Source organism: Dendropsophus ebraccatus, chromosome 4 (assembly GCF_027789765.1).
Source record: "Dendropsophus ebraccatus isolate aDenEbr1 chromosome 4, aDenEbr1.pat, whole genome shotgun sequence".
Classification (NCBI taxonomy): Eukaryota; Metazoa; Chordata; class Amphibia; order Anura; family Hylidae; genus Dendropsophus; species Dendropsophus ebraccatus.
In genome coordinates this window covers 111587961-111611467 of record NC_091457.1, presented here as the reverse complement: position 1 = coordinate 111611467, position 23507 = coordinate 111587961, and positions in this window count along the sequence as shown.

The following is a 23507-nucleotide window of genomic DNA, read 5'->3' as shown; positions in this document are numbered from 1 at the left end:
ATAATGCATACATTTTAGGGAATTGCTACTTGTGCATACTCTACTTTACAAGCCATGTGAATGATCCAGAAGCACAGCTGTAATGCTATAATATATTCTACAAATATTCTCCAGGGTATCCCACATGTTAAATGTGAGGTACACCCAGAGCCCTAAAGCTGTGATTTGGAATTTCCATTCAATTTGAGAGGGGTTCATAAGGGAATTCTGTTTCCGCAACTAATTTCCTCCACCAGACCCCAGATGTACAACAGATATTGTAATATCCTATTTCTTAACAATGGTATAGGACAACCTGTCATCAGATCCTCAATTACACCTATATGGTCTAACTCTGTGATAGTGTATTGTACATGATACAGAAAACAGATGAATCAACAGTGTAAAACATAAGTATTACTATTTCTGGTATTACCTGGGCATCTGCTTTTATATAATTACATAGGTACAGCTGGTATAAGTTATCCTTCTTCTAGTATATATGTGTATATGTATACACTGGTGTCACTGGCGTAGCTACCATAAAGGCAGGGTAGACAGTTGCTATGGGGCCTGTGCAGGAGGGGGGCCCGGGGGGAGAAGGTAAGAGCGTGTCCTTCTGCTTAACCTCTTATGTACTGCAGTGTGTAAGTGACCCAATGTTTACTTACATGCTGCAACACACAAAAAGGGTTAATAAGCAGAAGATAAAGATCTCTGCTTTACTGCACTGATAACCTCTCATCTCTGTTCTCCAGCAATCAAGTAGGAAAGGAAAATGTGCTGAGCTCCATGCAAGGATATGGGGTTATCAGGGCACAAGCAGTAAAGCAGATATCTTGTCTTCTGAACTTTGGGTCACTTACACACTGCAGTACATAAGGTGTTAAGCAGAAGATAGTCTGCCCCTGCACCTATGTTTTACCCATAAGGGCTCCTAATGGGCCCTTATAGGTAAAACAGTAGACTGTCATAGCAAGCAAGCAGGATTCTGCCTCTGGCCACAAGATTTTTTATTTTTTGGCCACATCACAGAGCATATACTAATATATATATATATATATATATATATATTTATATATAAAATATAATATATGCGCAGTGCTTTGTGTTGTGCGTGGGGGGGGGGCTTAAAATGTTTCGCTATGTGAATCCTACCTATGGCCCTGCTTCTTTCCCTGTGTACTAGTGTTTACTTTGTTCATGTCATTCTTCTGATTTTATGTTACACTCTGAATGTGTAAATTTTTTTTAAACATTTTTTTTACATTTGATTTTTACAGCGCTCTGGAATCAATAAATAATAATAATTAATAATAAAGATATATTCCATGCTAGACACCTTCTGTATATGATTATATCATGTACAGCTGGCATAAGTTATACATCTTCCTGTATATAGTGACAACCTGAGCATCGTCTGGTGTAGATGCATTACATACAGGGTAAGTCAAAAGACTCAGGAAACCCTTTTATTTCCTGGGCATCTTCTGGTATATAATTGTACAGTGGCATAAGGTCATGCTGGTACTTCCCAGGCTGCTTCTGGGTAATGAAGACATGTTTTAGAATGTACATTCAGAGTTTTTTCTTAAAGAGCAGCTTATTCCACATTCTTTTTATAAGGATAATACTGTAATAGGATGAGCCACAGGGGCAATAATGGGATTTAGCTGCTGATGAGGTTGAAATCTTCATTAACCACTAAATCCCATTATTACCAGATGAAATCTGTGCGTTCAAGTACAGGCTGGCGTCTCAATACTGAGATCATGTAATCAGCCTCTCCTCCTCCATGTATCCACCCAGAGGGCCCCCTGTGGAGGAAGCCATGGCTGAGGATAGACTTGTACTCTGTATGTATAACTAAACACCATGAACAATCTTACCAACGTCTTCAAGTAGTAAATTCTTGTAAGAGAATTCACTACATTATCTAAAGCCAAAGGTGATTTAGAAGCAGCAGCCAAAATTGTACCTATAAGAAACTGATAATTGGGTGACAGAGGTTGGGACTCTCTGGTCTAAGGGTGGGTTCATACTGAGGAATTCTTGCGGATAATGTCCGTGGAATTCCGCTGTCTGTCCGTGCGCCTTTCGACGGATAGCGGAATACGCCGGACCATAGAATGGTGTCTATAGAGCCGGCGGAAAGGTGCGCGGCTGTGCACGCGGACAGACAGCGGATATTATCCGCGAGAATTCCTCAGTATGAACCCACCCTAATAGGGTGGATGCAGTTGCTATTAACTGTTACATCTATGGCCGGGATTGTACTTACTGGGAGGGTATCAGCTGTAGTTCACGGTCTGCACTATGGGGCTTAGGTCCTGGGTGGGGAAGGAGCATATCACACTGCGATCATCACATGTACAGTAGGGCGAAACCACGCTTGCATGTGATGATTAAAAGGGTTGCCCAGGATCTTTCAATAACTAGCATTGTACTGACTTCTGTGGGTGTTGTATGTTCTACAAACACTTTTACTTTTTATTTAGAGCGCAAACTGTCAGTCACATGACTACTCTGCCTGTGTTTTCTTCACTTCCTGTGATGTCACTTTCTGTTTCCTGTTCCTGCCAGTGAGGGAACAGTGAGTCATCAGGTGGGCAGGGTTATGCATCAACATTGATTTAGCTCCACTTCTGTAGGAGGAGCTAACATCTGAGCCCAGTAGTAACTGTAGCAGTAAGGGCAGGATGACATGAAGAACACCAGGAGCTGATAGCTATTTTGTGGGTGGCACAGAGGTTAGCCATGTTGTGGCGGGCACAGAAGTTAGCCATGTTGTGGGAGGCACAGAGGTTAGCCGTGTTGTGGGGGCACAGAGGTTAGCCACGTTGTGGGAAGCACAGAGGTTAGCCATGTTGTGGGAAGCACAGAGGTTAGCCATGTTGTGGGAAGCACAGAGGTTAGCCATGTTGTGGGAGGCACAGAGGTTAGCCATGTTGTGGGGGCACAGAGGTTAGCCATGTTGTGGGTGGCACAGAGGTTAGCCATGTTGTGGGTGGCACAGAGGTTAGCCACGTTGTGGGAAGCACAGAGGTTAGCCATGTTGTGGGAGGCACAGAGGTTAGCCATGTTGCTTTGTAGTGTTGGGATCCTGGGATAACAGCTGTATGGATGTCCCCCAATGTTTGCATGGATTTTATCACACATTCCAAAACATTGTGCGCTCCATTGGGCTCAGTGACCAAGATGAGTAACTACAATCTCTGTACAGTGGCCAGGCAATGTAATATGGAGAGGAGAGATGATACTTCACCTCATGTCAGTCACCAGTCAATCTCTTTATCGCTGAGGTAAACTTACAACAGAATCCTGGTGAACTGAAATCCCACTCACCTGTAGGTTGTCTACTGACCCACCATGCTGCTCAAAAGACACTTGTATTAATATGTAACAATCATTTATAAAAACTTTTACACTTTTAGGGCCAGTTCACACAGAGTAAAACTGGCGGAGCCCTCCCATAGCGACGCCACAACGCCGATCATCTCCATGAGGACGACAGAGCTCTGATTGAGCCTTAAAGGACTTTTCCATCTCTCACACAGCATCTGAACTTGATGAGCACAAGTGTTGGGTGTTATACCATATGTGCATTGTTATCCTGAAATAATTTTGGATAAAGAAACTGAAAAGAATTTTATGGTGTGTATCTTCTATTTTTTGGAGCCCTCCCATAGACTGCCTGTATGACAAGAAGCCTGGCAGGATTCCGCTGCGGATTTCCACCAGTTTTACTTCGTGTGAACTGGCCCTAAGGGTGCGTTCATGCGTACAAGATCTGCAGAAGATTTGATGGCGCAGATTTGAAGCTGCAGATCTGCGCCATCAAATCTGCTGCAGATCTTGTACATGTGAACATAACCTAAGATACATTTCCCTGCCTATGAGTAGTGTAGGTGGAGCTAGATTCAGAAAGGAGGGGGTGGAGCTACAGGCTTGCAGAGCTGGGATGTCACTGCTTACCCTATGACCTGGAAGTTCTCTATGTAGACAAACACAAATCCAAAAAGCAGCAACAGAGGCTGTCCAGGGAGACAGAAGCGAGAAAAGGTTAGAGAAAAACAAATGATTCCCTATTCCAATAACATTAGTTGGAAAACCTCTTAGATGTCTGTACAATGTTGCCTATACTTTAGCAACATCCTGGAGCTTAGATGTCCTGCTGAACTATTTCTGCCAGGTCAGCAAGATTTTCTATGTAATGTTAGATTAATGAAATTCTAAAGGTATGACATAAGGAAAACAAATAGATGACAAATGTGACTGCCTTACATGATTTCCCATCAGGACAACCTCTGTCCATATACTGGGTTAGGCCATGTTCACACAACGTATGTTTAGCATAAATCACGGCTGTTGTTACAATTTGCGCAAAATGCGTTATATTTGAATGAATGGAATCCCGGCCGGAGTGTATACACATATCATACGCTGCGGCCGGGATTCCAATCCGGCTGCACGAACGACCAACAGTTTTCTGCGAATAGCGGGCGCAGAGACATGTCAGTTCACAGCTCCGGCCGCGTTCTCCAATGTGTGCAGCGGTAAATTGGGATGCGGGTGCACCAGATTCACCAGAAAAGAGGATCATCTGGCCGCTACTGCGGTGTTATACCATGTGTGAACATGGCCTTAGGACATATGGACCTCACAGTGGATCAAGGTTGTATAGCCACTCATAGAAATCAAAAAATGTCATGTACTCAAAAGAGTAATGGAAAAAGGGGATCCCTGGGATTACATACTCCGTTACAACCTCAAGGCATAGAATGAGGGGGAGATGAACAGCAGTAACCAGACTGTTTATGTATATGAAAAACTTTCCTACTACCAGTTGTTTGTATATGGCAATGTTGATAACATATTGTTACTTTTTTTGTATGCTTATAATGGAAAAAAAAACCCACCAGTAACCAGGTAAACCACTATGCAATGTATGGAGCCATCTGCTTCCGGCCTCTACTGCATAGATCCGGCAGCGTCAGCCATCCAGGCTAGCTGATCATCAGGAGTGCTGGATGTTGGCACCCCACCAATCAGCTAGTTATGGTTTAACCTGAGAATGAACCAGCAATAATTTTTGCCTTCACTGTCCTAGACTGCAAAAAAACAGCGATAGGCTCATATATTTTGAGCTTGCAAAAGGTTGAGAGTTTGGGATGGGCTGTATTTGCCATTAGGCCCTTGAGGACCAGTGACATAATAGCCACTAGTAATCAACATTACATGTGTTTTTGTTTTGTTTTTTTTGCATTTAAACTCCTCTGGATAAAAAAACTATGTATTTGGGAGGAGAAGGGATTAAGGGGTGGCTCGATATGTGGGACATGGTCCAATTGCTGTAATAGTTTGATGCTTTACATCTAGTACATCACTCTCCCCCCAAAAATATGTGTTTTTTTTATACTTGGGGAGAGCCACAGCCATAGTGTGATGGCTGTTTTGTCTGTGGAGCCTGCAGCAGACCAAGGAACTATGCTGCTGGCTAACAACATAAGTTGCAGAAGCCTATACATCCTGTCTCCTCCTCTTAAAGCAAGGAGAGCTCCCAGGTGCAAGTTACAGCATACAGATACTGGGACTGTTATTCAGTCTGATCCTTGGGGCAGTATAGACTAAAGGACCTGTGTGATGTCATCTGGTGTGATCAGTCATATGGGTGGGAGAAGGGTTTCATTGAGCAGGTACTGACTACTCCTTGTGCACCTATAGCTGTACCCCTGACTACTCCCTGTGCACCTATAGCTGTACTCCTGACTACTCCCTGTGCACCTATAGCTGTACCCCTGACTACTCCCTGTGCACCTATAGCTGTACCCCTGACTACTCCCTGTGCACCTATAGCTGTACCCCTGACTACTCCCTGTGCACCTATAGCTGTACTCCTGACTACTCCCTGTGCACCTATAGCTGTACCCCTGACTACTCCCTGTGCACCTATAGCTGTACCCCTGACTACTCCCTGTGCACCTATAGCTGTACCCCTGACTACTCCCTGAGCACCTATAGCTGTACCCCTGACTACTCCCTGAGCACCTATAGCTGTACCCCTGACTACTCCCTGTGCACCTATAGCTGTACCCCTGACTACTCCCTGTGCACCTATAGCTGTACCCCTGACTACTCCCTGAGCACCTATAGCTGTACCCCTGACTACTCCCTGTGCACCTATAGCTGTACCCCTGACTACTCCCTGTGCACCTATAGTTGTATCACTGGCTACTCCCTGTGCACCTATAGCTGTACCCCTGACTACTCCTTGTGCACCTATAGCTGTATCACTGGCTACTCCCTGTGCACCTATAGCTGTACCCCTGACTACTCCCTGAGCACCTATAGCTGTACCCCTGACTACTCCCTGTGCACCTATAGCTGTACCCCTGACTACTCCCTGTGCACCTATAGCTGTACCCCTGACTACTCTCTGTGCACCTATAGTTGTATCACTGGCTACTCCCTGTGCACCTATAGCTGTACCCCTGACTACTCCTTGTGTACCTATACCTGTATCACTGGCTACTCCCTGTGCACTTATAGCTGTACCCCTGACTACTCCCTGTGCACCTATAGCTGTACCCCTGACTACTCCCTGAGCACCTATAGCTGTACCCCTGACTACTCCTTGTACACCTATAGCTGTACCCATTACTACTCCCTGTCAGCCTATAGCTACACCCCTTACTGCTCCCAATTATGAGCCATAAAGCCCCCTAGTGTCTACCATATTGCCTCTTTTATATTGTGATTTACAGTACCGCTTAGAGACAGTCAGGATATGGTGAGGTTTTTGTCCAGTCACGGTATGGGTGTTTTCCAGTCAGGATATGGTGGTATGGAAATATCCAGTCACAGTTTGGTGAAATTATTTAGTCACAGTACAGGGCCATTTTCCAGTTCTGGTATGGGATGTGCTATCCAGTCATGATATGTTGTGTTTTCCAGTCACAGTATGGTGGAAATATTTAATCACAGTATGGGGGTGTTATCCAGTCACAGTATATTGGTGTTATTTATTATTAATTGTGGATAAGGTAGGTCTATGTCGGGGGCAGAGAACCTTGGCAACTCCCATCATGCTTTTGGCTGTCCATGCATGATGGGAGTTGTAGTTTTGCAACAGCTGGTGAACCAAAGTTCAGTACCCCAGGTCTAATATATATGTATATATATCCTCCCCACCTTTGTTAATGCTGACCTGTTATCATCATACAATTGCTCAGAAAGTTAGCCATGATGATAATTTGGGAGTGTTAAAGGGAACAAATGTGCTGATTGGGATCCCAGAACGACTGCACAGTCCTCGGACTGCACAGTGGACTGACAGAGCAAGCAGCCATTGGCTCTCTGCACAGTCACTCTTGTGGCTGCAGGCAGGATTCCGCCTCTGGCCACAAGAGATTTAATTTTTTTGGCCACATCACAGAGCATATATATATATATATATATATATATATATATATATATATATATATACACACACACACACATACACATATACACACAGTGCTTTGTGTTGTGCGGAGGGGAGAAGGGGGGGGACCCTTACCATTTTTGCTATGTGGCTCCATGAATCCTAGCTACGCCCCTGGTCCAGATGATGACTAGTTAAAGGCTCTCCCCCTGCCTCACGCATGGGATTCAAAAGTATTTTACCAGAAATGAAGACTACGGAGCCTGGAACCCCTGACATCATAGGAGACCTGGCTGTGAGGACTGTGCAGCCATTCTGGGGTCCCAATCAGCACAAATGTGCTTATTGGTTTCCTCCAATAGTCCTTTACTGGGGTAATATTTGGGCTTAGTGCCAAGAGCAGCATAGGCTGTAAACATCCCAAATCGATCGTTAAATGAGCAATTAAGTGATTTATCTGTGCGTGTAAAAGGACCCTTAAGACCCTATTACACACAAAAATTTATCCGATGGATCATTGAAGCTAAAGCCAGGAACAGGTCATAAAGAAAAGACTGAGATTTCTCCTCTTTTTAAATCCATTCCTGGCTTTGGCTTCAAAAATCTGTCAGATAAATCTGTGTGTCTTTAGACTCGAAATCACAGATGCACCACCTCGTATGGGCGAGCAATAACCACGGTCCAAATACGTGTAAATTATATTTAATTTCCCAGAATCACGTATAAAATCTAACTTTTATTAGATATGCATTAAAAGTAAAAAATGTATTAAAACAAATGTTCTACACATATGAAATCGGCACTTCACAACAGATCTAGGGTGTTGACCCTCTGATAGACTGGTATACTTAGGGATAGATTAGCCCAGATGTATAAAGATGAAACCAGACTTCAGAAAAAATTGCGATAAACAAGTATCTCTGTCTCAATCCAAGTCTCTACGCGTTTCACCCAGATATGTCCCTGGGATCATCAGGAGACCTTCACAAAACACAGTGGTTACTGTTTAGAGATTATATAGAATTGTTGTGTTTAAATAAATAGAAAAATCAGATGAATATAGAAAAGGGTAGGAGACAAGTGGGGATATATATAGTGTGTGTACTCTGTGTGTGCGTCGGGTGTTCACCCTGGCCCGGCCTCCGATAAGCACTTGGAGCGACAGGTCAGGATAACCCCAAGACACAGACAAACCACACACAACACAGTCAGGAGTACACTTTTATGGCTGCAGTATTACACGTCAGAAACTATGTATGACAAATAGGAATAGCAATGACCCTCAGAGACAGGTTAGATACCAGTATCCTATGATGTCACAAGCCACATTCAAATATGATAACATACATAACCTCTATGATAATCTATGGCAACCATGCATATACTAGCTATGTCTGCCAAGTACTAGATGAACATCCAATCCTGAAAAATGAAAAAAGTCTCATACAGCAATCATGATAAAAAGTCACAGTGCAGATATGGTGCACTCATCCCCACAGGGATTACTCACTACCCCCAGCGTGCCCAGGATGGTGATTCTGGTCCCGGCACCAGAATCACCATCCTGGGCACGTATTTGGACCGTGGTTATTGCACGCCCATACGAGGTGGTGCATCTGTGATTTCGAGTCTAAACACAACAATTCTATGTAATCTCTAAACAGTAACCACTGTGTTTTGTGAAGGTCTCCTAATGATCCCAGGGACATATCTGGGTGAAACGCGTAGAGACTTGGATTGAGACAGAGATACTTGTTTATCACAATTTTTTTCTGAAGTCTGGTTTCATCTTTATACATCTGGGCTAATCTATCCCTAAGTATACCAGTCTATCAGAGGGTCAACACCCTAGATCTGTTGTGAAGTGCCGATTTATATGTGTAGAACACTTGTTTTAATACATTTTTTACTTTTAATGCATATCTAATAAAAGTTAGATTTTATACGTGATTCTGGGAAATTGTCTTTAGACTCAGGCTAGTGTTAATTTTTTTTTCCAGATTTTTTAAAGGGGTTATCCAGTGCTACAAAAACATGGTCACTTTCTTCCAGAGACAGCCCCACTCTTGTCTCCAGCTTGGGCGGGGTTTTGCTGTTCAGTTCCATTGAAGAGAATGGAGCCTAATTGCAAACCGCACCTAAACTGGAGACTGGAGTTGTGTTATCTCTGAAAGAAAGTGGCTATGTTTTTGTAGCACTGGATAACCCCTTTAAAAAAAAAAAAAAAAAAAAAAAAAAAAAAAAGCACCACTCTAGTCCTTAGGTTGTGTGTTGTATTACAACTTGGCAATATTCACTTCAATGGAACTGTAATACCACACACAAACTCAGGACAGAAGTGGGGCTGTTACTTGACAAAAGCATCTATGTATTTTCTAATCCTGGTTATCCCCTTTAAATGTGTTATATGTTAAATTATATCTTTACAGTTTTGTCGTTTTGGTGAAATCTTATAATTTTGTCCAAATTAGGTTGATTTATTCTCTGCAGACCACAATGTATAGCACAGCAGTGCAGTAAGGGTTAAGTGATAATGAGTGAGACAGCTCCTGTGGTTGTCTCTTTAACCCCAACAAGAGTAGATCAGGGCCAACACTTGGTTCATGTGGAGCAGATGGCCAACCAGGCTACAGCAGGGACCTGTCATTTTGGCTGATGAACCACTAATTACAGACACCGCTTCCCCCCAAACTTGAGTCTTACAAGACAGGCTCATTGCTGCCTACATCTTGTAACAGCGCAGGTTACACGCCACGTGGCTCCAATCATTTGAATATCGCTGGTGAAAACAAATAGCCATGTTGGGTTGTCACTCAGGGCCCGGATTAAGACATATGTTTGCACAATCTGGACTCTCTTCTTGCTGGCACTGTAAAGGTATTGGGAAACTCTTTGCCTTTAGATCTGTCTGCAAGTCCTCTCAAAATCTTCGCTCTGGGTTACATAAGAGGCAGCTGTAGTGATTAGAATCAGTACTTACAGAGGCAGTGTCCATTACTAATAAGCATCAAAGGTGCAGGAACCTCCGTAATGTGGTTGCTCGACAGCACACAATCAATAGTCACTAGACATAAACATAGTGGAGATTACTGATGTCACTGATGTAATAGTAAGTGCTTTGGAAAACCCCTGAAAAAGCATGAATGGAGAATACACTCGCATTTATGATTAGGTAAAGTGGAGAGAGAACTAGTAACAAAGTAATAATACTATAAAATACATGAATAATATTATCATACAGTGCTTACTACACAACCATTTAGTCCCTACAGGTGAATATAGTCCCATACTGGTTCTCCATCAATAATCTTATATGGTACTCAAATATACCATCAAAGTGAACTAAATTTTACCCACATACAGAATGTAACAGAGGTACTAGACCATGAATACCGGTACATAATAAGGCTACGTTCACACAACGTAAATTTTCTATCAATCATGGCTGTTGTTGCCGATTTGCAACAATGGCTGTGAATAATAGAAAATTTACATTGTTCTGCAGTCTAAGGGATGATAAATGACACGTCAGTTTTTTGCGCACGCTATTCATTGAATAGCAGCCGCACAATCCTAACGGTTCACACAATGGAAAGTGCGGCTCCAGCCACACTTTCAATTGTGGGCAGTGGTGAATTGGGATGCGGGCTCACACAGATGCGCCCGCATCCCAATTCAATAGAAATGAAGTATCGGCTGGGATAAACTTCACTGATACCGGCTGTTCTGTGACTCAGCTGGGTCACAGAACGGCCGGTGTTATACGTTATCTGAATGTGGCCTAACTGTATGTGAACACAGATTGTGAGGCAACATTACTCAAAACTGAAATGTAGTAATACTCCCATACAGTGGTTAATAACTGTACTACCTAAACTATGCCCATAATTCAGAGCTCAAAAAATAATAATAATAATAGAGTACACAACTGTACTCAGGGCTGTATTTACCACTAGGCACCCGTGGTCCGGTGCCTAGGGCAGCACTTTGCAGGGGGGCAGCACCAGGGAGCAGGGGGGAAAAAACAATTTTATTTTTTTTTGTCTCCCACATCCTGTTCAGACTTGCCAGCAAATCTGGTGTCTTTTCAAAAGGGGGGTGGGGTTTTGGGGTATAGTGGTATTGGTCAGGTCTGCTGTAGAGGTGTTAAATATGATGTCTGGAGTTATCACCTACCAATCTACCAATCTTGTGGTGAAATTTGTTGATGTTTTAAGCAGTTAAAAACCATGAAAAATGTGATTCACACAATAATTTTACATGTAGATAAGTGCATATGGCCAAAACCACTCTCCCATTTCTTGATGATGCTAACTGGTGCATGAAGATGGGGCGTCTTCAGGTTTAGTGCCTAGGGCAGCAGCAGCTATTAATACGGCCCTGACTGTACTGACAACCCTACTGCTACATACTATGTCTATACAGTTGTTTATATAAATATACAGTGTGTACATAATACTGCCATATAGTGTACCATGCTATAATGCAGCCCTGAATAGAGTATATCTTGGCACACCAATGTATACACATTTCTTACACATTAAAAACTGCTTCAAGTGTAGGCACAGTACTGCTTTTAATGGTTTGGTCAGTTATATAAAGTTCTTATTGTTTTAGTCCCTCATTGTCTTAAAGATCTCTGCTGTCTGTCAGTGAATAGTATTGATCTGAAAGACTGGCCCGCCTGGATACAGCTGTATCAGACCCCCAGCTGTGTGTCTGGGACTAGGACAGGGTAGTGTGGCCCCATCTATAACATGAACAAGCAGAATAGCCAGTCTTATAAAAACCAGTGCCTGCGTGTGTACATCATTATGGTCTGTCGGGCGCCTTGTTACATGCGGTGACAGGTAAAGATTTGCAATGATGAGAGTTTCCCTCTATATTTGAATACTGTGTGTGCACTCGGTGTTAAATGAGGCGTCACCGTGTGTGCGAGCGCAATGAATCCAACTGTAAGAAATGTGTTTGTTTTGACCATAAAAATCTATATCCTATTAACCGCTTCAGCGTTTCCTGTTTACAGATGCCTCATTGCTGCTTTGTGTTTCTGATTATTAACTGTGATTGACAGAGGCTCCCTGTATGTGGGGGGGACTGTGGGGGCATCATGACTATAACACCCTACAGAACTTGGGAGTGTGGAGTAGAAGTTACTACATAACGACAAATTATATGACCCCTGAATTTGCTGGTGTTTACAGCGAGGAATACAACGTGTAATCATAGAGGTTGATGGAATGGAAAGAGACAGCACATGGTTTATTCCGAGACAGATATGGAGTCTCTTCAGAAAGAACTGATACATTATAAACACAAAGGTGACTCATATACAGGACCAGGGTAAGCAGGAGAGGCATCCTCCTAGGGATTAGTGATGTCCTCCAACACAGTCCAGGGGCCTAACGTGTAGCTTCTGGGCCCCATTGGACAATCTGTAATGTCTGCCATTGGCTATTTAAAATACTGGCATCTTCTTATGGGGCAGAGATGCCTTTTGGACCCCTGTGCGACTGCCACATCTGCCCCCTCCCCATAGTTACACCCCATCAATAGCTATAACATGCAGTGAAACCTCACCACAGTAATACTTTTCGATGTTAGGTACTAATAAAAAGAACTAGGAATCAGTTTATCTTGGTAAAAAATAACCCACCAAAATATTCTTATATCCTTGTAGGTGTCAAGTATTGTCTTAAAGTTACTTGTATATGTATTGCACAGGCCTTCTCTTATGTCTCTAATCTACTTTACAGACCAGCTCCATTGTTAAAGGGGTACACCAGAGAAAAGAAAAATCAAATCAACTGGTGTCAGAAAGTTATAAAGATTTATTAAATTACTTCCATTTAGGAAAAAAAGACTTCCAGTACTTACCGGCTACTGTATGGCCTGCAGGAAATGATGTATTATTTCCAGTCTGACACAGTGCTCTCTGCTGCCACCTCTGTTGTGACAGGAACTGTACAAAGCAGTAGCAAATCCCCATAGAAAACCTAACCTGCTCTGGACAGTTCCTGACATGGAAAGAGGTAGCAGCAGAAAGCATTGAGTCAGACTGGACATAATATAATACTTCCTGCAGGACATACAGCAGCTGATAAGAACCAGTAGGCTTGAGGTTTTTATTTAAACAAATCTGTATAACTTTTTGGTACCAGTTGATTTAAATAAAATGTCTTTCCTTTAGAGTACCTCCTTAAAGCGACTCTGTACCCACAATCTGACCCCCCCCCCCCCCCCAAAACCACTTGTACCTTCGGATAGCTGCTTTTAATCCAAGATCTGTCCTGGGGTCCGTTCGGCAGGTGATGCAATTATTGTCCTAAAAAACAACTTTTAAACTTGCAGCCCCGTGCCCAATGGCAAGGGCTTAGAATGTCTATGCATTAGGCTGGCACACCCTCTCTGTCCCTCCTCATCATTAGGAATGCTCCAGGCAGATTGAGCTGTGAGCTGTGTGAATACTGAACATGGGCTGGATTGTTATGGCAACTGTGCAATGTTCAGACAGTAGAAAATGTTCCAGGGGCATTCCTAATGATGAAGAGGGTGGGGAGGAGGGACAGAGAAGTTGTGCAATGTAAGGGCACAGATACACCCCTTGGGCACGGGGCTGCAAGTTTAAAAGTTGTTTTTCTAGGACAATAACAGATCTTGGATTAAAAGCAGCTATCCGAAGGTACAAGTGGTTTAAGGGCGTCAGATTGTGGGTACAGAGTCGCTTTAAGTGCCCCAGTGCTCCTATTCTCCTGTTTCCTCCAGTGCTCATAGTCTCCTGTTTCCTCCAGTGCTCATAGTCTCCTTACTCCCCCAGTGATCCTCGTCTCCTGTCTCTCCCAGTGCTCCTCTTCTCCTGTTTCCTCCAGTGCTCATAGTCTCCGAGCTTCCTCCAGTGCTCCTATTCTCCTGTCTCTCCCAGTGCCCCTAGACTCCTGTTTCCTCCAGTGCTCCTAGTCTCCTGTTTCCTCCAGTGCTCCTAGTCTCCTGTTTCCTCCAGTGCTCCAAGTCTCCTGTTTCCTCCAGTGCTCCTAGTCTCCTGTTTCCTCCAGTGCTCCTAGTCTCCTGTTTCCTCCAGTGCTCCTAGTCTCCTGTTTCCTCCAGTGCTCCTAGTCTCCTGTTTCCTCCAGTGCTCCTAGTCTCCTGTTTCCTCCAGTGCTCCTAGTCTCCTGTTTCCTCCCCTTCTCCTAGTCTCCTGTTTCCTCCCCTTCTCCTAGTCTCCTGTCTCTCCCAGTGCCCCTAGTCTCCTGTCTCCTCCAGTGCTCCTAGTCTCCTGTCTCTCCCAGTGCCCCTAGTCTCCTGTCTCCTCCAGTGCTCCTAGTCTCCTGTCTCTCCCAGTGCCCCTAGTCTCCTGTCTCCTCCAGTGCTCCTAGTCTTCTGTCTCTCCCAGTGCTCCTAGTCTCCTGTTTCCTCCAGTGCTCCTAGTCTCCTGTCTCTCCCAGTGCTCCTAGTCTCCTGTTTCCTCCAGTGCTCCTAGTCTCCTGTCTCTCCCAGTGCTCCTAGTCTCCTGTCTCTCCCAGTGCTCCTAGTCTCCTGTTTCCTCCCCTTCTCCTAGTCTCCTGTTTCCTCCCCTTCTCCTAGTCTCCTGTTTCCTCCCCTTCTCCTAGTCTCCTGTTTCCTCCCCTTCTCCTAGTCTCCTGTTTCCTCCCCTTCTCCTAGTCTCCTGTTTCCTCCCCTTCTCCTAGTCTCCTGTTTCCTCCCCTTCTCCTAGTCTCCTGTTTCCTCCCCTTCTCCTAGTCTCCTGTCTCTCCCAGTGCCCCTAGTCTCCTGTCTCCTCCAGTGCTCCTAGTCTCCTGTCTCTCCCAGTGCCCCTAGTCTCCTGTCTCCTCCAGTGCTCCTAGTCTCCTGTCTCCTCCAGTGCTCCTAGTCTCTGTGCTTCCTCCAGTGCTCCTAATCTCCTGTTTCCTCCAGTGCTCCTAGTCTCCTGTTTCCTCCAGTGCTCCTAGTCTCCGTGCTTCCTCCAGTGCTCCTAGTCTCCTGTCTCCTCCAGTGCTCCTAGTCTCCTGTCTCTCCCAGTGCTCCTAGTCTCCTGTTTCCTCCAGTGCTCCTAGTCTCCGTGCTTCCTCCAGTACTCCTAGTCTCCTGTTTCCTCCAGTGCTCCTAGTCTCCGTGCTTCCTCCAGTGCTCCTAGTCTCTATGCTCTCCTCCAGTGCTCCTAGTCTCCTGTCTCTCCCAGTGCCCCTAGTCTCCTGTCTCCTCCAGTGCTCCTAGTCTCCGTGCTTCCTCCAGTGCTCCTAGTCTCCTGTTTCCTCCAGTGCTCCTATTCTCCTGTTTCCTCCAGTGCTCCTAGTCTCCTGTTTCCTCCAGTGCTCCTAGTCTCCGTGCTTCCTCCAGTGCTCCTAGTCTCCGTGCTTCCTCCAGTGCTCCTAGTCTCCGTGCTTCCTCCAGTGCTCCTAGTCTCTATGCTATCTCCAGTGCCTTTAGCCACCATGCTTTCCTTCAGCCCAGCCTCTATGCATCTTCCTTTGCCTGAAAGCCTATAGATTGTTACCCATATGATCATGTGACTCATTTGTACATTAATTACATATTAGTTCAAGTAAATAGAAAGAAAAAATATTTACAGTGAAATGAAAATGAAATGATAATATCTTCCTATCTAGTAGAACAAGTTATAAATTAATCACAGTTTTGCCACAGGAGAGTATAATGTGTGGCTGATTATCTTCACATATGTCTGCTAATTCCCTGTGGATTTATGATTTTTTTATTTGTAGGAATTCTTCATTGCTTGGTGCATTTCTCTTCCCAATGGGCAAATTAATCTACATCTAATTACTAATCATTAATGATGATAATATGTCAGATCCAGATAAATATATTTACCAGGAAGTGATCTCTCCATTCGTCTTCAAGATGAAGTCTTTTCCTTTGTAAATTGTAATGGAACGTAACCAAATTGTGGTGGAACTATAAGTACCAAAAATTATTTTACAGATCCTTCTTTCAATGTCTCATAGCCCTAAACGCTTACTAAAAGGTGGCCCAACTGCACCAAAATAGCCCCTGTTTCCACAATGTGAAACAATTGGGAAGAAGCATATACAGAGTAAGGGTATGTTCACAGTACTGAATCCACGTAGAGACTTAAAGCATGTCACTTTTTGGGATGGACGGCAGAATTTGCTGACGAATATCTTTAAGTCTACGGGACAGGCGGAACTTCAAGCTGAGGCCATGCGGTGAAGTCCACTTGAGGTCTCTACGCAGATTCTGTAGTGTGAACATACCCCATCACTCTGACATTACCTTTTAGATATCTTTTGCATATCTTCTTTCCAGAATTCCCAATGCAGTATAAATGACCTTTAAGTCTACATACACATTTATGGCACTTTTCTCAAGAAGAAACATTAGCCCTTTGGTTATATGATGCAGCCAGCTAGCACCCTTCTCTGTGCTGACAAGTGGCAAGAACCTTAAAACAGTTGCTTGCAGATGGTAACTTTGCCCCTCTTGTTTGGCTTACTAAGGCCCCTATTATACGGGGCGACAGAGAGGAGCAAATGAGCGCTGTCAGCGCTCGCTTACTCCTCGTTCCCTGCTCGCTGCCGACACTATTACATCCGTCAGCAGCGAGCGTGTGAGTACAGTGGGGGCCGTAGGGTGCTGCGGGGGGCTTCCCGGGTGATCACTAGATAATCCGGACAGCCCATAGCAGATAGCAGCAGAGCAACGGCAGCAGATCTTTGCTATATTAGTTGTTTGTCTTTCAACATGTTGAAAGACCAACAACAGCAACGATCAGCCGACATAATTTTTGTCGGCTGATCGCTGTCTTCTATTACACCAGATGATTATCGGCCAGATACAGACGATAATCGTTTAGTATAATGGGGCCCATAAGTCCTGAGTCATGGTCAAAGGTTTTTAAAAGGAGCCATGCATTGACTTGAAAGGAAAGCTTCCTAAAAAGGTGGGGTTAGAGAGCTACTTTCCCTATCCTTATTCCTAGAACTTCCAGTGATGAAGGGCCTATAAGTCTCTACATGGCACTCTCTCTTTAGTAAATGAAATCTTACTCCATGTTCACTAATGCAGATATATCATTACCCACCATTGATGTATTATTTACTTGTTCCTATACACCCTATTTTTGTTTGTTTCCTGAATGCACTGCACATGTTCATCCTGTACCCCCTGTTCAGACTGGAATAAAACTAGGATGACGGCTGATATGAACGCAGATGGTTCTGTAAGATAAAGAGAAAGGGGGATTTAATTGCTGAACCAAGGGAACAAGATAGTGCTTGCTCAGATGACTAAAGCCCCTATTATACAGGGCAATGTGTCAGGTCAGCACTCGCTTGCTCCTCGTTCCCCCGCCCGCTGCCGCTGCTATTACATGCGCCGACGGCAAGCGAGGAGGAGTGGGTAAGTGCCAGGGGGAGAAGCTGCCCAGGTGATCGTCAGATTGTCCAGGCAGCCCATAGAAGACAGCAGCGGTCTGCTGCCGCTCCTATTGCACGGAGTGAGGGCAGCAGATAGTTGAAAGCCTGATCATTGGCATTTCAGCCTGTTGAAAGAAAATGATCAGCCAATATTGTGCATGTCGGCTGATCATTGTCTTCTATTACACAAAGCGATTATCCGCCGTAACGGTCAGTAGTGGCCAAATTTGGCCAATAATCACTTTGTGTAATAGGGCCTTAAGGAAGCCCAAAGACCCCTTGGCAACATAAAAAAACACCAGATTTTTAAATGGTACAAGGTAAGTGGGGGAAGGGGCTGTTAAAAATGATGCGTTCGTCCTGAACAGTGTGGATTGCTATGTCATAAATGCCTTTTAGAAATCCTTTAAGCGCCAGATACCCCTCTTAAGGATGTAAAATGACGTATCAGTGGGACAGTCAGAAAAGATAGCATTTTCTCTGGGAAAATATGCATTACAGAGATGGTTTTCTTTCTTCTATAGAAGAGCAGTAGACTATTGCAACTTGGAGCTCGTGTGCCTCCATTCAGATATGTAAAAGTTCCCCTTATCTACCATTTATAATAGTGGTGTCTTATTTGGCAGAGGGGTCTTTGGGGTCCAAGTGCTGGCTTTGTACCCTCTATAGCTATGCTTCTGGGGACAACCCCTGTGCTAGCTGTAATAAAGGCCATATTGGTTGGACATTGGATTATTTTCGCAGTCCGGACACCTGTGAGTCTTGCAGCTTTGGTCTCCTTAAGTGATCTGCTTCTTTTTATTCACTGGAACAATGACGGCACTTGGCAGCGGCACAGAACATATGTTAGGTCCATTATATTGTCCCATTAGCCACAAAACTTCTAGAATGTCAGGATAAGTTTGGCAAGCGAGCGAAATTAGCTCTTTTCTGTCAAGCAAAGGAAGGGTTAAGGGTTATTGTAAAAATTTCTCCCTGTTCCGATATCACTGGGATGACATGTTCCAGGCAATTAGTATAACAAGGAAAGTTTGGCTTTTTCCTCCGGAGCTGACAGAGTGAGGGCCATACGTGTAGCCTGAGTTTCACATGGGTCTTCTCCTAAGGGAAGCCCTGGAACATGCCTGTGGCCAAAGGAGAGAGATAAGTGGCTCCCGAGAGACCAGCATCAGGATGTCATATCAGCTCACCAATGGTGAAGTCTCAGCTACTGCCATAATGGGGCTCCCACAGTGAATAAAATGCATGCACCAGACTATAATAAGGACGTATGGGGAAGCCAAAATTTCCTCAATCAAACTCAAACTACAGGTTCTGGATTTTTTGCAAACTTAGATACAGCTGCTGTATCCTTTTGTGATCTAATATGCTTTGCAGGCTCTGCAAAATGTGAGCGGGACAGGGTAAATAAATATAGCTAAATCTTTCCAATAAATACATAATTACATTTACATTCACACATTACATAATTAAATAATTAAAATACAGTGGTCCCTTGGATTACGAGTATAATTCATTCCAGGACTGTGCTTGTAATCTCAATCACTCTTATATCAAAGCACATTTTACCATAATAAATAATTGAAATGCAAACCAAAGCAATGCTCTTAAAGGGAACCTGTCCCCCCCCCCCCCCCCCCGTGCCGGGGTGACAGGCTCCCAACCCCCCGCTACAGCCCCCTATACTCACCTGATCCCGCCGGGTCACGGAGATATCAGCCGCTGAGAGATGAGTCCAACGCTCATAGAGAATGACGGAGGGTATGAGCTCTCCTTGCAAAACGCTCTCAATCCAAGTTACTCGTAAACCAAGGTACCACTGTAAATAGAAATACAAAAAGAGTGAGGGACCTGCTTGCAAGAGCTTACAGACTAGGAGAACTGGGGGTGTCACACGAGGAAGCAAGTGCCTTATTTGGTGCAGCCATTCTACATAGAATAGGAAAGTTCCTATAAGTGTTGGGTCAACTATTAGAATGAACTTAGCAAGAAACTTTTAGTACATTCTGTAAAATTAACTCACAAAAAAACCCTCATACACTTACATGAACATAATAACAAATATGACGTATAACTATACATTAATAAACAATATACTAATGCAAGAACTGTACAGGGTTTAATACAGTATAACTCTCTCTTTTCATCCACCACTTCTTGGAACTCAGAATTCACACATAATAACGTGATATACATATGTTAATATGCATAAGATAGAATTTGCTAAACATAATTGGCACATGGTTACATTGGCAACCAGTGATAGAATACAAAAAGGGTCAGAAAGGTAGCATAACTCTGAACATATATACAAGACCCTGTTGCAATAGCATCAATCAAAATAAATGCTTTCGTAATATGTGGACCACAGGTGTCAGACTCATGGCCCTCCAGCTGTTTTACAACTGCAGTTTCCATCATGCCTGGACAGCTAAAGCTTTGGCTGTCCGGGCATGATGGGAAGCGTAGTTTTGTAACAGCTGGAGGGCCATGGGTTTGACACCAATGGTGTAGACAGCCCCTTACATGTATTTAACTGCACAACAAATCAGAACAAGATTCCTCAGTTAATTTTTCTTTAAAACTTTTATATATATATTATATAGTTCTGTCATGTATTCTGTTTAGGTTGTCTTCTTTGGAGAAAGAGTTGGTGCTTTAAATGACCTGAGACTAGGCTTCCAATTCTCTTCTGTCTTCTGTCTTCTGTCTATATTCTGGAGTAGCACAATCTATGCATGAACATTTGCCTCTTCTAAATTTTTCCATGTGTGACCTCGCTCTGTCGCACCCCCTTCCCTCGCGTTCATCCTGTACTTCTGTAAATCCCTCGACATATTTTAAAATGGTGAAATGTCTCAGATTTTGACAGCTCTGAATTTGTACTTTGATGAATCGTGAAGGATTTTGGAGTTTGGTTTGACAGTGAAGGTTAATAGAGATGTTATTCAGTGGTCCGCTGCTCTTCGGCACAATAAACCACATTGACACTTGGTTGTCTCCATGATCAGACAGCTTTAATCAGAATGATGCACAGGGCATTGTATGGACGGATCGCTGGAGGTAAGATCATCTCTACAGCTCCAGTAAGTGCAAAGAATCCTATGTCCAAACTATTATGAGGTCACCATCCCGGGGCAGCAGTCTGTACAGTACACCTTTCTCCAAGATTTCCTTGAAGTCCTTCAAAATAAAAGACACCCTCCCAGTGTCGAACTGGGCCAACGGGGGACCGGGGAAATTTTCCCTGGTGGGCCCCGAGCAGGAGTAGGCCCCGCCCCCCAGTCAGGGGACACAGGGCTGGAGATCACAGGCTTCCCGCGCTGTCATTCACTCTTGTGACCGCAAGTAGCTTCTTACTTGCGGTCACAAGCGTGCCGCCACCGCCCCCAACAGATGCGCAGCTCCTGGTCCCGGGCAGCTCCGTCACCACTGAGCTCTATGCGCGGTGCGGCATCTGGGACTTCCGGTACACGTAGCGCATACCGGAAGTCCCAGCCACTGCGGCGCGCATGGAGCACAGTGGTGATGACGCTGCCCGGGACCAGGAGCTGCTCATCTGTTGGGGAAGAGAGAAGAAGAGGCCCGCGACCGACGAAGGAGCGTGGTGACAGGTGAGTTGGGTTTTGTTTTTTGTTTTTTTTATCATAGGGGGACATCACTGAGGGCTATAGGGGGGATGGACAATAAAAGGGGGGCTATAGGGGGGATGGCCAGCTTGAGGGGGGCTATAGGGGGGGATGAACGATATATGGGGGGCTATAGGGGGATGGACAGCATGAGGGGGGCTACAGGTGGGATGGACAGCATGAGGGGGGCTACAGGTGGGATGGACAGCATGAGGGGGGCTATGGGGGGATGGACAGCATGAGGGGGGCTATTAGGGGGATGGACAATATAAGGGGGGCTATAGGGGGATGGACAGCATGAGGGGGGCTATAGGGGAGATGGACAGCATGAAGGGGGCTATAGGGGGGATGAACATCACTGGGGGTTACAGGGGGGATGGACAGCATGAGGGGGGCTATGGGGGGATGGACAGCATGAGGGGGGCTATTAGGGGGATGGACAATATAAGGGGGGCTATAGGGGGATGGACAACATGAGGGGGGCTATTAGGGGGATGGACAACATAAGGGGGCTATAGGGTGGATGGACAATATAAGGGGGGGGGCTATAGGGGGATGAACAACATAAGGGGGGCTATAGGGGGGGATGGACAACATGAGGGGGCTATAGGTGGATGGACAACATGAGGGGGCTATAGGGGGGAATGGACAACATGAGGGGGCTATCTATATTGAAGAAGGACAACATGGAGGGGCTATATATATGGGGATGGACAACATAAGGGGGTCTACCTATATGGGACATGGACAACACCGGGGGGCTATCTATATGGAGGACTGAACAAAGGACCATCTATAAGGTGTCTACACAGAGGGGACCATATACTATTAGGGATATATATATATATATATATATATATATATATACATAGAGTCAGGGCTACCCAGTAAATGAGGGTGTAAAGGGGCCAATACAGATGTGCATTTTGTAGAGAGATGAAGATGGTGACAGAGTGAGGAGCCTAATATTGTTTCTCTGGCAGATTCTGTGGATTCGTGGCTCTGAGATGTTCTCATAACGGCACAGGACAGATGGAGAAGAAGAAGAGGGAAAAACTCTGATCAGAGAAGACGTCCCCTGTGAGTCACCTGATATAACTGCACTGTAATGTTTATGGTGTATAGAGCCTGTGTAGAGCTGTGTCCTCCTCTATATGACTGGATGAGGTGATAGTGATCTGTGTACAGTGGATTATTCAGTAGCAGCGGCGGTGTACTGTGTTTTGTTGGTCTTAGTATACTGGATTTGGTCAGTAACAATATAGTGATGGTAGTGGTTGTGGTGTGGTGTAATATTTCCTCCTTGTATACTGGTATTATTGGTAATATTGGTATACAGGATTTGGTCAGTAACACTATGGCGGTAATATGTATGGTGATAATATTTCCCTCTGATATACTGGTATTATTGGTAATATCACTCTCAGTATACAGGATTTGGTCAGTAATAGTATGGCGGTAATGTGTGGGGATATTTGCTCTTTAAATACTGGTGTTAATGGTAGCATACAGTGTTATCATGCAAAGAAAATTGTCTTATAGCACAATTACACCACCCAATCATCGGTAACAAGCGCTTTTAGGAAGCCCCATGTAAAAGGGCCAGAGATCAGCTGACAAGCGAGCAAATGCCAGATAGTCGGCTGATTTGATCTTTTGTGCAGCTGTAAAAATCGTTGTTGGCCGCACATCTCTATGTATTCCTGCCCTGCTGATTAGCAATCGTTTGCAGCCCTACACTATCCCCTATCACACCGTGTTAATGGACCCTTACATAAGTATAGTGGCGGAAGGGTGGGCCCCAAGAATGATTTCCCCTGGTGGGCCCAAGGCACTCCAGTCCGACACTGCACCCTCCACATTCCCAGCCAGAGCCGCACGCTCCATTGTGTGAGCTGTCAGGCTTGTGCGGCCGCTATTCAGTGAAAAGCAGCCGCACAAATCTGACATGTTAGTTTTCGCTACGGCTGCTAGGGATCCGGTCCAGAGCGTATACCATGTGTATACACGCCTGACAGGATCCCATTCATTTTCCATTGAAAGTATTTTGTTAATTAATCACGGCCGTTGTCGAAAATTGCAACA